Source organism: Sylvia atricapilla, chromosome 10 (assembly GCF_009819655.1).
Source record: "Sylvia atricapilla isolate bSylAtr1 chromosome 10, bSylAtr1.pri, whole genome shotgun sequence".
Taxonomy (NCBI): domain Eukaryota; kingdom Metazoa; phylum Chordata; class Aves; order Passeriformes; family Sylviidae; genus Sylvia; species Sylvia atricapilla.
In genome coordinates this window covers 5,998,505-6,013,816 of record NC_089149.1, presented here as the reverse complement: position 1 = coordinate 6,013,816, position 15,312 = coordinate 5,998,505, and the positions used below count along the sequence as shown (strand labels likewise).

At 39.7% G+C, this 15,312-nt stretch overlaps 1 long non-coding RNA gene across 1 annotated transcript; it reads right to left on the bottom strand.

The window, feature by feature from the left end:
• Positions 1-1,057: 1,057 nt before the first annotated feature.
• LOC136365737 (uncharacterized) lies at positions 1,058-14,761 on the bottom strand. The gene is made up of 3 exons (XR_010744400.1): positions 14,670-14,761; positions 4,909-5,090; positions 1,058-1,141 (listed from the first exon to the last, which is right to left on the bottom strand). It is a non-coding gene; the product is annotated as an uncharacterized lncRNA (long non-coding RNA).
• Between the last annotated feature and the right edge of the window lie 551 nt (positions 14,762-15,312).

The following is a 15,312-nucleotide window of genomic DNA, read 5'->3' as shown; positions in this document are numbered from 1 at the left end:
GCATGGATCTAAATCCTTCTTGGAATTGATGGGAAAAGTATCTTCTCCCTTTTTTTATTTTATTTTTTTTTTCCAAGTGAGCTCTAATTAGGTTACAAAGTCAAAATTATCCAACAAGATACAACAAATACTCCTATTTGAATGGACAGATCTCACAGCATTTGTATGAGGAAAAAACTGACCATCTAAGGAGATAAATGTCGGAGCTTTCTTTGTGTTCCACATGTAATTACCCTCCACAGGCCAGGGAGCCTTGCCAAGGGCACTGCTGTAGCTTTTTACAGCAGGTTATGTACTTACACTTTATATATGAATATCTAAAGATACTTCAGGGCACTGCTGGAGAAGCAAACTGCATTAGTTGCTGTGCCAGTGGATATGCAGCTTCCATGGCTTCAAACAATGTTTTCTCTTTATTGGGAAGTTTTAAAAGCCCTGCATCCATTTTTTACACTTTGGCTACACCACTAAAAACCCCAAAATACAGCACAGAGTGTTGGAGAGCCTACATTAGCTCTGCTATCACTCCTGCTCTTGGTTAAAGAAATCCCCCAGGGCGTTTATCAGTGTTGTGAAGCTCCCACAGCGAGTGCAGCCAGCCTTGGCATCCAATGTGCCCAGTGCTGGGTGTATCTGCCTCCCTGGCAGGGCTTGGGGCAGTGCAGGAGCTCATTACAGGGTTACATGAGCTTTTTAAGGCTTTTTGCTGGTCCCACCCTCAGTCCCTTGCACTGGCTGCTGGAGGCACTCCCACACTGCCAGCGCCGAACGGGGATCAGTTTGATTCTTTCCCACTATGGATATTAGAAAATAAACCAAAGCACATCCAAGTGTTGTGATATTAACTGCCCCTCCTGCACATGCAATAACTGAGCTTTCAGGATAAAATAACCCCCCTGTGCTGTTCCCCTCCCTCCAGCTCCTGGCCCTCCACACTAGCAGAGCTCTTGGCACTGCAATTCTTCACCTCAGCCTCCACCTGCCCCCGGTGCCACAACCTCTGTCACCTCCCTGGTTTCCCCCAAAACGTGGGGCTCACAGGGGTGGCTGCCCTTGCTCTGAGGTGACAGCAGAGGAGCCATCCACAGGGCAGCAGCTCTGGGAACCAATTTCTCCTTGACAGCTCACCCAGGGAAAGGCCCTTCAGCAGAAAAGAGAGGGAGAAGGAGAGGCACAGACACACGGGGGCTGGAAAAGAACAGGTTTTATATTCAGTTTCCTCGGAAGGGGCATGTGCAGGTTCCAGATAAGAATCTTTGAATAATTAAGCTTGGAAAACATCTCTTAGGGCAACAAGTCGAGTTATCAACCTTACAGCACCAGGTCCACCACGAAACCATTTGCTTAAGCACCTCGTCCATGCATTTTTTGGATTTATGTGGCACAACTACCATAGAAGGAAATATTTCCCATCAGAATGTACTGAACAATATTTGATATTCAGCAGTCTACAGCCCATGGTTTAAGGAGACAACACCATTAAAACCAGAGGTTTAGACTCAAATGAATGCTGTACTTTATAGGAGTGTCCCCAGTGAGGACATGCACTGAGAAGGGGTTAAAATTCAGCCTGGATAATGACCTTCTGCTGCTATTAATCTAGTATATGGCACAGGAATACAGCACATAAAGCTACAGATTTTTCTTTCCGGTAATCACAAAAGCAATAAAATGAGATATTCCCAAGCTTCCTGTGTTCATATAAATGAAAAACAAAATTTTAAAAACAAAGACCTATATTTGAGTTCCATTTTTTTTTTTTAGGTAGGCTTCAAATCTTAGAAGTGTAAAATAACAAAAAAATTATCTTCCAACAAAAAGAACTGCCTTTCATTGTTCCCCTTTTCACTTAGGGCCAAAAGCCTGCTGATGTTTCATTCATCTGCATCAAATTAAGGCTGAGTTTATTTGCTTTCTTTTCTCCTAGGACAGCTGACCTGGTTATTGAACATATCTCTGTGGTAAAAAACTAAAATATAACTTCCTTGGTGCTGCTATTTTCCCACAGATTCCACCTTCCTGCCTTCCCAGGGTATCAAAATCTGCTTATATGAAAACTTTAAGTGGGAATGTAAAATTAAAGAAAAACCTTTGTCTCATTCCCCTGTTATGAAGACTAATTTAATTATCATTTGATCTGATAAATAACCAAATATTCATTGAATATCTAGTCATTAAATTGCCAAATACTTACATATTGGGCTTAATTAATTTAGTTGTCTACAATCCACCAGTCTTCATTTCTCTGCAAGAGAAATATCATAGTCTTCATCCTTTATCTACTAAATATTAGACATTTTGATGCTTGCCTGGTGCCACCCTATGCTCAGTGTAGAGTTTTATTACAGAAGGATAAAGTGGGGCTTGCAAATACAGAATCTCCCAGGTTGCCTTCAGGTAAGTATAACTAAATGCAGGAGTCGTTATGATGAATCTGATAATTATAGCATACACAAAAGGCAACGTGGAGGATGGTGCAGGAATTAAATAAATGCAGAGCTGTATTTTAGCTGCAAGGGCAGGGAAAGGTTAACTCTTGTCTCTCTGAATTCAGATTTGCCACAGCGAGCCGAAGAGCAGGCAGCTTCTCTCCTGACACTCTCTAAACACCAACAGTTGGACCAACTTCAAAGCTGGCTCTTTTAAGCCTTAAATATATGTTTATGCAAGCAGCCACCATTTCCTGCACTAGGTGGGAAATGCTGCAAATGTTAGTTGAAAAAAAATAGCAAAAGCTCTTGCAGTTGCGCCAGCAACAGACACTTTTTTTGATGGAGCTTTCAAGTCTCATTGGTGCTGTATTTCCATGTTTTGAGGTTCCAGCAAAGTGATCAAAATATGTATATTACCTCACTTAAAAACAAAACAAAACAAAGAAAAAAATTTAAATGAAAATACTAAACACATTGAATAGTTTGCGTTTGCAGCAAATTACGATTCATGATATTCCTCCCTTTGTTTTGTTCATTTTCTGGCTTCTGAAGAGTAGGCATGCTGCTGCCTCAGTAATATTTACAGCACATGGTAAAACTGATTTCTCTGTGATCAAAATCCCTCATTTTTTACTTCCCTGCTTATTCTTAAACACAATATTGCTCTCAGTTAGGCTGCATAATAAAAGCGTGTCTAATAACAGAGACTTCTTGTTTGTGCTCCTCACATCACTGACATTTAGAGAATTATTTCACAATGGCATAATGGGGTTCATAGAATATTTTCAATAACAGAAGATGGTCACAATTTCACTCCTGCCTAGTATTTCTACTGCATTATACATTAATTATGCCTTAATTAGAAAATTATATCAACTGAAGTAATAGACTGTATACTGCTTTTTGCTAATTTCCCTCATAGAGCCTACACGGGGCTGTGTTTTGGATTCCTGCTGGAAAGTGTTGGTAGCACAGGGATGTTTTAGTTATGAGCAGCACTTACACTGTCAGGGCCTTTCCTGCTCCTCATCCCCTCCAGCAGCAATGGGGCTGGGGGGCACAAGGATTTGGGAGAGGACACAGCTGGGACAGCTGACCCCAGCTGACCTAAAGGTGTCCCATACTCGAGGGTGTCGTGCTCAGCTGGGGGAGAAGCAGCAAAGGAGCACATTCAGAGTGATGGTTTGTGTCCCCAAGCCACCCTCAGGGGAGATGGAGCCTGGCTTTCCTGGGGATGGCTGAACACCTGCCTGGACACGAGAAGTGGGGAATGAATTCCATGTTTTGCTTTGCAATGTGTGCTGTTATTTTCTCTATTAAACTGTCTTTATCTCAACCCATGTGAGATAAAGACATTTCTCCCTGTTACTTTTCTGATTCTCTCCTCAGCCCCTTTGGGGAGCAGTGAGCAGAGGATCTGTGAAACTGAGCTGCTGGCTGGGCTTGAACCATGACACCATGAAAAAGTGATCCTTTCTGGAAACACAGCCTGAGTATTTCCATCCGTAAAAGGGGCAAGATCAATATTTAATTACCTCATGAGGAGCTGGGAGAGCTGCCTAAGGATGCTGTGCAAAGGGCCACTGCCCAGTTAAAGAGAGAGCAAATTTAAGATGTGTCAACGCCTCGGTATGAAGGTGTGACTTGTGCTTGTGAGACACCTTCCCTGGGAGCAGAGGTTAAGCAGTGACACTCTGGTGTGGCCTTGCACAGCTTGAGGAGAGGTGTGAACATGAGGCACAGGTGTGGTGTTAAACCACACTCCTCCTGCACTGCAGCATCAGTGCTGGTAGAGGTGCCACGAGTTACCCAAAGCTTCTGTTGTAACTTCATTCTGCTGGCAGGGCTTGCCTTGAAATGAAATTCTGGAATAATTCCAGATATGTCACAGAGTAATGCACATAAGAATTGGAAACAAAGCATTTATTGAGCTACATGGTTTATACACTGCTTTGTGTCCATAAACTAAGTGAATTATTTCTTATGTGCTAGAACTCTTGAATGTGTCTTAGATACTGTACATACAGCAGAGTAAGATATTATTTGAAACAAAATAAAAAATATTTATATATATCACATTTATATACACTTTGAGTTTCTTCTCTTCCTTCTTTGAAATTGTGGTTTATATTTGCAGTTGAAGCATTATGCTAAATTCTCCTTGGCACACAAACTCATATCCTTTTACAAGTCAGTTGGCTGCCTTATAGTGCATCACTGTATTGGAAAATCACAGCTGGTGAGAACTGGCACATCATGGAAAAATACAGAGCATTTTACAGATATTTTAAATTCTGAAGTGGGCAGTTGGGGAAGGGCAGTGGAGAACCCTTGTCAAGCAAAAACTGCAGAAATGCAGAAACTCCTCTGCGCCAAGAAACTCTGGTAACTCAAGAATTTGCCTGCAGACAGTGTCCTTTAAACCCCCACTGATAAATCAGTGTGAAATCCAGTCAGGTCTGAAGGAAAGCCTCACCTTGGCATGCAGTGATCATCCTCCTGTCCCATATTCATGTACTGTGAAAATATCAAGGCACTTCCGTGTGTGGCACACTCAGGGCACGCTCCAGGAGCACTGGTGGGCAGTGACTTCTTGTCTCAGTGCATCTCATAACAGATGGAATTTGCAGCATCCAACAGGAGATACGGTGGAGTCACCTGTGCATGAAAAACCTGAAAGAAGTGACAAAGCAAAATATCAGCCAAAGCCTGGTCAGAAGCATAAAAACTGAAACAAAGAAGGAGAGCATCTGGTCTGTAGTGTAAGAAGTCAATATTCTCTAGTGCTATTTCTTAGTGACAATTAGCAGTTGAGTTGTGCTTGGAAGAGAGGTCAGATGACCAAGAGCCAGGTAGGAAAACGGAGAAGTGTTGGCTGTCAATTCTGACAGTGCTGCCCTTCCTACAGCCACTAGTGCCACTACCAACACCAGAAGGTGAAATCTTGACTCTGGCAATGCAGTCTAGAATGACTGGGCTGGTTGCGTCTATATAAAAACTATGATGAGGACAAAAGCTCAATAACTGGATTATTTCTGGAGAAGCCATCTCCATTCACACAACACCCAATGGTCACTCTGCAGATCCACACAAGGACACGTTGTCATCCGCCTGGAATTCAGCCTCCTTCCCCAGGAAAAATTAAGCTCTGAAACCACCAAGATTTATGAGGATGCCTCAATGAATTTTTGGCAGAGTTTATTTTAAAAAGAGGTCCCTGACATTGCTAAGCAGTAAAGCAAATCTTTATTGCTATTAAAGGTAAACTGCTGTGTGCCCAGGTGGCCAAGAACATCCCAGATCATAAGTCAGCCACCTTTGGGCCAAGTAATGACCTCCAAAGAAACAAAATCATGATCTGCCTCTGACAGAGCTCATAGCAGCTTTTCACAGCCACCAGGACCAGGACACTGGTGTCTGTAAGCTGTTTAGGTACAATCATGTTCTGTCCTGTTAGACAGAGAATTTTAATATGGAAAACCTTTCCTTCAGTGGAAAAGGCCCTGAAAATAGAAACATGTATGTGGACCATTCATTTTTAGAGCAGTTAATCATAACTGATCCTTACGCAATGAATAGTAAATAAGAGTTATTATTAATAATGAATAATAAGACTGAATTATAATGGTGTGTTTATTAGGCTATCAATAATTAACGGGGATTTGCCATTTATTGTAAATACTGTTGCTCTTTCTGTTGCAGCTTTGGATGGCACAATTTATATGGTAATTTTATATGAAACAGCACCAATTACAGCATGGCTATTACAATAGGGTAGAAACAAATGATGACTTTATCAGTTTTGTTAACTTTTTCATTTTATTCACTTTCGGCACAGCCTGCAATGTAAATATGATCTAGAGAAGGGAATAAAGAAGTTCTGTGCAAGTGTAATAACTATGGTTGGTAATTTAACTTCCCCCAGGCAATCACATGGCAGAAATAAATACAGTGGGACACAAATGAAGGCAGGCACGGTGTGGAAAAAAGGGTATTAGGGTTTGTTAACTAAAAATGCCACTAGTTAAAATAAAAGTTAGTATTTTAAATCATTGTATCACTTGAAGAGAATTGCCACTAAGCTGTCCACAGCCCTTAATAGAGCCTTGAAAATGTCAGGAAACACAGCCCATCTTTAAAAATATTTAAAAACAATTCTACAATCCTGTCAGAATCTGCAGCTTTGATACTAATAATCAGTGTTTTCAGAACTGCCTTAGATGAACCTGGGTGGCACACAGATGGCAAGTCATTTACATGATAAAAAGGAGAACTGGCCCATCTCTGGATCCCCAGGGGGTGCCGTGACCCATCAGCAGAGGAAAGACGACCTTTACTGAATAATAATTGAGAACTATTACTAAGATAATTACAAAACCAATTGACTGCCAGAAGGCCTAGACCTTGGCTCTCCAATTTATATCGAAACTGCTGGTTGTCTGTACAGAAAAAAAAAGACAGGCTTAGGGTTCACAAACACCATAACCTCAACATCTGCCTGCTATCTAAAGATAATGATCTGGTATTAATTAATTTGAACAGTGCAGTCATTGCAGAGGTAAACTGCATCACAAATCAGACACTTAACATAACCTGAAGTTATCATGTTTCCATCCAGCCTGTATCGACAGGAAGAATGCTCTCAGGTAAATTAAACTGTTGCAGGTCACAACATGAAAATGAATTAAGTTAATTCTCTTTAACAGGGAACACGATTGCGACCCTGTGCCGGATGCTGTGCCAGTTAATATGATAAAAGCTTCTTAAAAAATGGTTTGCAAAATGCTCCTATCGCATCATTTTGTAGTGCACACACCTGCAACTGCTTTTTAAGTTTCCCTCCTCTGCAGAAAGGAGGAGACAGAAGTTATTGGCCTTTGTTCATTTTCAAAAGAGGCATTTCAGGGAACAAAACTATTAAAGTCTGTGTCTGTGGTTGTCTGTGAGGGAAATCCTGGGCAGCACTAAAAATCCATGTGAGATTCTCCTGGGCTTCTCTCTATAGGCATATGAGATATAAAAATACAGTCAACACACCATATGTGTTGCTGATTGGATTTCCAAAATTATCGTTCCTTACATGTGAAGGATATTTTGAAGCAGCTTTCAAGAGCAGAAGGATTTAACAACAAGTTTCACACCTGGGAACTGATATTTAGGAATGTAGAACATCAGAAATACCTGGAACTCTAAAAAATCACAGCTAACCTTCTTCCTTATGATGGAAGCAGCTGAAATTACCGTGACAAATGCTTTGGATAAAATGTTCTTTCACCTAAAACCCACTTCTTGATTTTTAACTCTGCTACTGAGTCCCATCGTTGAGATTCTTTGAGGACTCTCCACTAAAAGGAGTGTTACAGGTAGTCATTCTTCAAGGCAGATAATTTAAATCACAGCATGAAATTTATATAAAATTCAATTCACATTTGAGACCTGTAGTAAAAAAGAGCTGCCAACACTGACAGAATGCTTGTTCTGCATGACAGAAATGCTAATAGAGCCAATTTCATACCCAAGAAGTACCTATATAATAGCATATGGTGGGAAAAGGAGAAAATGCACTCAGTTTACAACAAGATGTGTGAGTTAGGATTCAAAATAATGAAGAGTTTAAAAAAAATTAACTTAATCTCTCATCTACCACCAAATTCAAACATTTAAGACAACTGGCACCTGAGGACACTTGCTCTGAACTTCAGGACTCCCACCAGCTGGCAGGTCACACCCATAAAATGGATTGGTTTGGGATTGAAGGTCCAGATTAGTCAGGATTGATTGGTTGATTGATTGATTGATATTATTATTATTATTATTATTATTATTATTATTATTATTATTATTGGCCTTACTTTTCAAGGGGAAGAGTTTTGGGGGAAGTAAAGCATTTCTGAAGGAGGGACTTCCCTCTCCTTCACTTTGTCCTGCCTGGGACAAAATCTTGACCAGGAGCAATGAATACATGGAGTGAGGGCTGATAGCAACACTGACCATGAGAATCTCCTTACAGACAGTCAGGATTTGGGAAAAGCCAATTCTCAATGATCTCTCCATGTTCCAGTTTGGAGTGACCAAAGTGAGGCATCCTCAAGATCTGCCATCAGAGCTTAAACAGGAGAGTTTTATTCTGGTATAATGCCTTTGTTTACAAAGACCTTGGCTTAGAAGACAGCATAATTTTATTAAAAATCTTGGGCAATTTATTCCTGTGAGCACTCCACAGTCACAGTAATTTATTATATTTTTCTACTGACCTGATATAAATAAAATCTGAAAAAGCGGTGAATATATGAATAGATGAATATATCCTCTAGGAGAAAGGAAATCAGTGGCAATCAGGAATAGGAAGAAGATAAGTGATAAATGAAGATAATAGAAGATAAATGTCTTGATGAGACAAAGTGAATCAACCCAAAAAGTGTTTGAGAGAGTGGAATCACATTCTGGTGGGAAGAGCTGATGGAGGAAAATGCAGCAAGACACAGGAAGGAAGAATGGGGATTAGGGCAGAGTAGGTGCACACATTTTTCTATTAAATCAGCACTGCAACAGAAAATAATCCTCTGAGTTCCTTGACAGGACATTTTGGACACAGACAGTGTATGGTTTAACCCCACCTCACCAATTTGTCTGAACACTGTCACTGTCACACATCCAACTTGTGCAATTTCTGACTTGCCCAGGGAGAAAAAGGAAAATTTAAATCACAATGCATCCACTGTGTCCTTGGAATCAAGAAAGCATCCTGCTCTGGGATTGGAACTATTGCAAATGTCTGGTGGCACTTTCTACCCAGTGAGTTGTGGGGAATCTGTCCAGAGACTGACACTGAAGTCAGTCCATTCTCTGTTGGTTACGTATTTGTGCTGTAATTCATCCCAGAAAGGTTTGGGTTTTTTAAAATTTCCTGTCAATCACCCTCTTCCCATCAATAACCCCTGTGATAAAACACCTTTTCAAGCAGTTTTTCCTCAAAAGACTTAAGCTGTAGGATGGCTCTTATGCAGCTTTTGACTGCTGTAATTGTAGTGGAGATCAACAGAATTGGATGCTGTTCTGTCATCCTTGACTGGGCTCCTGGTGCTAATCAGCAGTTGGAAATTGCACATTCAGATGGATTTAGAGACATATAGTATGTGACAATCCAGCAAGCAGTAAAGAGCATTGTTTTGAATTCTTAAAGGTTAGTGATGCAAGCTGCAGCAACTAAAGATTTTTGAGCCTTGAAAGAAAACCAATTAGGTGTAGGAAACAAACACATTGCGGTAATGTAATCTATATTTTCATACATTTAAGGCCAGGAGAAGAGATTAGTTCATCTACACTGAGTTTTTGTTTCAGATACTTGTATTCCATCCAATTACCTCTGATATTGAGCCCCCCATTATTTGTGTTCAGGCAAAAAATGACTTTCAGAAAGTATATAGACTGTATTTGAAAGTCTCCAGAGATGAGGTCTACCATTTTCTACTGCAGCATAGCCTGCCCCAAAGTTTAATTACCATCCCTGTGAAACAGAGAGGAAAAAAGCAACAGCAAGTGCTTTATTTCTAATTTGAAATTGCCTTGCTTTAGCTCCCAGCTACTGGTTCTTGCTATATGTTTCTTCAGTAGATTAAAGAATCCTGTAGTATTTCATGTTTTTTTTCACAGAAAGGTGTTTATACAGGCTTAACTTTCTTTTTTTATAAGCTCAACAGAATTCTCCCACTGGAATGCATTTTCTCTGCCCTCCAAAACCTTCTTGTACCTCTACTTTGTACATATCTTTTTTTTTTCTTTTTCTCCTGCAGCACAGATAGCAGGAACATTCCCAATATTCTGCTATTCATCTGCAACAGTTAGAGACTTTAATATCACCATACTACTTTAAATTCTGTTTTTATCCATAACCTTAAAGGAATTTTTACCATAATGAAAACCGAGCAAAATTTTGCCATTGAAATCATGAGGGGAAAGAGATGAGGCATTAAATGCAAGGCAATGTACTGAAGGAAGCAAAAATAATAGGTCAGATTTAGAGCCCAATGGGCCAACCTGCAGAGAGAGCTGCATAAGCAACCCACACATTACAATTTTTTTTTCTATAATACTGGAAGAAAGCATTTCCTCCTTACAAAAAAAGCCTGCATACATTTTCAGCAAATCATACCTTAGAAAGATCTAGAAAGGAGGAAGAGAAAGATAACTCAGTTTAACATATTATGGCTATGATAAAGCCTTGGTTTTACATTTGATTTTATGGTATTAATTGTATCTTTCTAATATCCCAAGATCTGAAGGGATGACCAAATAAATCCCCTGTTCCCTGATAGCCTAATGCAGACTTTGTCACTCAGTACTGACAATCAATTATCATTTCCTAAAACTCTTTAGAAACATGAACACTTCAGCTTTTCCTGCCATAAATGGTTAAAATAAAAAATTACTGGGAGGGAAGGTGGGGAATTCATGGAAGCAGAACAAATTCTGAAGCTTATGAAATCACAGCTTAATTCAAATGGAACACAGTCAATTAAATAAGCATCATAGAAACATAACAAACAATGCAGGTTACAAATCTTGTTAGCTATGAATATGTTACACATTTGTTAAGATGACCTTGGTTTGTGTGACACAAACTGGGCACCAGATGGACAGCTGCCTGAGGGAATTATTCTTTCTGCCAAAGTACCAATATTCAAGTCAATTTTCAAACTTGCTTTTGTTCTCATTCTTATGGATTTGGACTAGCATAAGTTCTTTGTTATTTTTCATAATCGCTTTTCTCCTTGGGCATCCTTATGCTTATTGGTTTGTTATATTGGTCTCTATCTGTGCAATGATCTGTGTTTCTGAGATTTCCACGGATTTATTATTCTTACAAGGATCAGCTTTAGTTCTGCAACTGTCATGCTTCATTTCTGTTAGAAATCTTAAATATCTATATATATTTCTTATGGATTATGAGTCACAGTCTACAATTATAATTCTGAGCTTATAAAAAATGAAGTGATGTGTGACATTAAAACACAACACATAAAACATTTTTAAAAGATCCTTAGTCTACTTTTATAACCCATAACTGCACTTCTAGCTAAGCACAGATGCCAGTCAAAGACTTAAATGTTTGGTTTTATCCCTCTCATGGCCAACACCACAATTAAGTGAAGGCAAACAAATATTTCCCCAAATCCAATTCAGATTAAACAAAAAAAGAATTAGGGATCACCTCAGGCTTATTCAGAGAACAATCAAAGTTCAAACAACATGACAACAAAGCCAGTCTGCTGTGAGGTGCTTTATTTGGGGAAAATAATTTTCTGCCTATCCAAGTGCACAGGGTCTACACAAATGCAGCCCAATTATCTTTTATAAGCTGTGTGAAACTGAGGGAAAGGAAATTAAAGTTCTAGGAATAGTCCAGATATGGTATGAAATATGCTTTTCATTTAGGATAATAGAATCGTGCTCACAAAAATCCACAGAAAAAGCTGGCTGAAAAGGCAACAGAAGGTGTAACCATGCCAAGAAACGTGCAAATTTAGTTTGTTCATTTGTTCAGGTGTACAGTAAGAGGAAAGCTCATCACTATGCCAATCCTGGGGCACTGCCTCGTTCCTCTCAAGGTAATTTGGAATTGTGTTTCTGTGAAGAAACTGTGACTCACTGTTTCATTGGAATTTTGATGCCTTTGCTGTTTAAAAATACTGATTTCAGTGATTGTTCATACAAGAGTCTGAGCTTTATGAAATCAATCTTTTCTTATAATATCCAATAACAGCTTTCCCCAGCAGGCATATTTAATTTCACCAAATCCCACATCAGCTGAAGCTCATTTCTTCCACATACAAAGCCCAACAAAGACAAATTTCTTACTTTATGTTCTGATTTGTGTATTGAGACCATAACTCATTTTTGACCAAAGAAGCAAAGCCAGAAGTCAGCCCCTTTTATTTTTTCATTAAATTGACCCCAAAACTTCCTAGAGCACTGGAACAACCAGTCGATAAAACCTGAACTAAACAATTTTTATTAAGAGCTGAGAAGAAATTACGTATATCACCAATATAAAGCATTTGCAAACCCCTATGTTTTTGCTGCTTGCACATTTGCAGAGCATTTGGGTGCTGAGATGAACTTCTGCACCTGCTCAGGGACAACTCTCCCACATGCACTCATCTTCCTGGGGAGCAAGACACAAATTCACACAAGGCTGGACCTAAGGAGGCCAAGTAACCTGCACACAGCAGCTGGAGAGCCATGAGTGAACCATAAAACTGGAGAAATCACTGAAAATTAATGTTTGTCTTGAGGCAATACCTGAGGCAAGTATAACCCTGTGTCATTGTGCATCCCAGGTAGTGCAGGAACAAAAGGAATCACCCAGCACCGTCTCACAGTGCAATGGTTTCCCATCTCTTTCTGCTTTCCCTGCCTTCTGCACCACTGCACAGCCCCAGGGAAAGGCTGATCAAGCAGGAGCTGGCTCTTCCCAGGAGAATCCCAGTTTAAAACCCATGCAGATAGTCTCTGCTCAGTTCATGGCAAACAAGTCTACAGGGTGCAATAAATTTGGCAACTGTAAGAAACAAAAACTAGATTTTTTTTTCTTTTGTGCCTTTCCAATAGTCTGTGTAGGATCAGACTGCAGTATTGGTTACCATTTGGTTTTGGTAGGAAAGCAGCTGGAAGGTAGTTAATATTGACTGATTTTTTTTTGCACTAACTTCTCATTTCACAGTTTCTGAGCACGAAATCAAGCCATTCCACGAAATAAAAGATCTGATGATAAAACCCATTTAAAACAACCTTCTGTCTGTTGAAGCAATTGTTGAAGTTAATTAAAATAAAGCACCCAACTTTTGACAGAACAAGCTGGTGGCCTCTCAAATTTTGGTTCTAGCATGCACAAGGAGCAGATTCCAGAGACTGGCTCTGCTGCTTGGATGCAGCAATCTCTCACACCAACACGAGGGATAAAGCACCAGGCTTAATGCTCTTAAAATGGCATTTAACATGAAAGGAAAGCTCTCAGGTACCTCTGGTTGCTATGAAACCATTGACATTTTCTGTTGGAAAGTATTTTGTCCTTAGTATAGTGCTAAATCAGAAAACAAGTAAATGGTATGTGTGCGATGCTGAGGGCTCTAATTGCTTTTGAATGGAAGGTAACACCACCAGAGCAGACCAAAAACCTTAATGTTGCATCTCCCCACGTCCAACAGCAGCAGTGACTCTGAAATGACCACTCTGGGCCAGGAGATCCCTGTGCAGTAGAGCTGCCTGCCTGACACCCACATCCTTTTCCACCAGAGGAGAATCTGGCCCAGAAATTATTAAGCACCTTCATGTGAATTATGCAGCAGTCAAACAAAGATTTCAATAAATTCCCAAGCACCCAGCTAGTTGAGATAGTGAGATTTCTCAGAAATATAATTAAGAGAGGTTGGAAAAAGACAGGTTAAGGTTGGAAAAGGCCTTTAAGATCACTGAGTCCAATCAGTAACCCAGCACTGCTGGGCTCACCACTAAAGCAAGTCCCAGCAGGAAAGGAGCAGGCTGACAGGTAAATAAAAGCTAGAAGCTTTTAAAAGCAAAAAACCCTTTGGCTCAGGCAGGCCTGCTTCTAGGGGAAGCTGAGCACACCTCATCTCAAGATCACCCCAAAGTTGATACCATCAGCACAAAAATGGCCTTCAAAAAGAATCTGGAGAGTCCAGCAGGAATGCAATCACCCTCCTAACAAAAACATTTCATTTTCACATTTCTTCTGTAACAGGCTGATAGCTTCCATCACAATCAGCAGCTCAGGTCACAGACCTGAGTGTAAGAATGATCCTTCCCCCAAATCAGTTATTGGCTGCCTGGGACAGAGCAAAATCAGGTTGTAAAAGTAATCAGGATAAACAAATAGATACCAAGATTTCCTCTGAGCAGCGGGGCAGCGAGGTGTGTTTGGACATTATGAACTACACAGCTGAAGAATATTATTGGGTCATAAATATAACAGGACAGCATTATTTTGAAAGTTTTCTTGGTTTTATATGAATAATAATATAGCATGTTCTTTTGTATTTCTTTCCTTTGTGCATTGAATTTGGTGTGTATTACCTCCACATGAATAATGCAATCTAGCAAAATTGATGGCACAGTTCTTTTGTTAAAGCAGTTATGAAATGAGAAAACAAAATCTACAAGGGAAAGTTATGAAAAAAACAACATTTCTCCAAGAATAAAAAGATGAAGTTGCCTGACCATTTACATTTGTCTCCTGTGTCATGAATATTAGATCAGATTCTTTTTTATTAATCCATTGATAGTTCCGTAAGGCAGCTCATTTTTGATAAACTCTGTCAGGGCTGCTGTAAATACAAAAAAGATTTATGAATTAATTTTCATACGTAAATGACAAAATCTTTTGATACATTTGAAATATGTGCCTCGCAGTTAAAATAGATATATGTGCATGCATACATATGTATTAATTTAACATTCAGATCAGCTTGTTCTTTCAGAGCACAGCTTAATGTCAACTCTGTTTTTCTGGGGGAAAAAGCAGTAAACTAAAAAGGTAATTGACATTGAGGGCATACTAAAAATGAAAGATATGGACAATCTGTGATCTGGGAATTGTGCTGGACTAAAGGTGTAGTGGGTTTTATTTCAAAAGCATTTTTGTTTTCAAGTACTAACGGGCTGTGCAGCCACTATGCTGTAAAAACACAGATATCTGCAGCTCATTACTATTATTACTTGAATTGTCTTCATAGATACAAGGCCCAGTCATTAACCTATTAGGCTAAAAATAGCACAAAAAGCATAAGTTCTGTATCAGCCTGCAGCTGAAGTGTACGTGTAGCTCACCACAGCCCTGAATATCTGCATACAGCCAGAAATG